Below are 958 nucleotides of genomic sequence, written 5' to 3'. Positions count from 1 at the left end.
TACGAAACTTATGGAAATTAAAAGATTTAAAGTTTTACCCTCCTGCCCTTCGAGACATGGAGCCTTGTTAAAGAATTAGTCCTTACGACAGGCGTCGCTGGTCCCTGAGTTTTATTCTTGGCTGCAAGATATTGATATCGATTTGCTAGCAAACAGAAACAAATTCAAACAGATATCCTACCTCTAACGCTAACGTTACTCAACATCATATTTCTCTTCTATACATACAGAAGGGTCATATGAATGTCCATCTTAAACTTTTGATTTTACACTTTACACTGTGATCCACTCTCGAATTCGTTGCTGCACATAGGCGTCTACCCACCTCGCCTCACGGGAGTACAAGACAGGTGGAAACCATTTATTTTTCTGTCGACATCATCCCGGAGGAGGTAATACCGACATTAATTCTCTCGCTGACATAAAATTCACATTAAAAAGCGACCCACGCCAAGTTGCTAATGCAATCTACGGTTGAATGTTATTTTGTATTTTTCTGCAACGAATTTACCGCAAATATTTCCTTGCATTGTCATGTTTTCCCTCGGAGATAATATACTTTTTTCTTGGTTATATTTTGTTTAAGCCACAGTAAAGTTGACTCTCTCAAATGAGTGAATTAATCTTATGAAAATTTTACATCGAAGTGAATACAGATTATGATGTTAATTAGCCAATATTTAACATTTATGAATCCAAAAATAAATGTGTTGTGTTTTTAACATTAGTTTGTTTTCTTTTCAATATTATTCAAGGAAATAATTCCTACATTATTCAGATATTTGAATGACCTTTCTTCTCTGCAAAATAAGCACAATGAAATATTAATACTGTTAAATAATCTTTTCATTAATCAAAACCTTATATTCCCCGTTTACCTCAAATCTTATTATTCTTTTTAAGTGAAAATCGTATGGATTAGCAAATTTGAGAGATGACTTTGTCATCAGTTGAAATC

General features: G+C 33.6%; 1 protein-coding gene across 1 annotated transcript in view; it reads right to left on the bottom strand.

Annotated features, from left to right (window-relative positions):
* Nucleotides 1–958, bottom strand: part of LOC119588669 (uncharacterized histidine-rich protein DDB_G0274557-like) — a 10,847-nt gene that overhangs the window by 1,316 nt on the left and 8,573 nt on the right. The gene's annotated exons all lie outside the window — the stretch shown is intronic.

Source organism: Penaeus monodon, chromosome 24 (assembly GCF_015228065.2).
Source record: "Penaeus monodon isolate SGIC_2016 chromosome 24, NSTDA_Pmon_1, whole genome shotgun sequence".
Lineage (NCBI taxonomy): Eukaryota > Metazoa > Arthropoda > Malacostraca > Decapoda > Penaeidae > Penaeus > Penaeus monodon.
The sequence above is the reverse complement of the archived record's forward strand: the minus strand, read 5'-3'. Positions and strand labels throughout refer to the sequence as shown.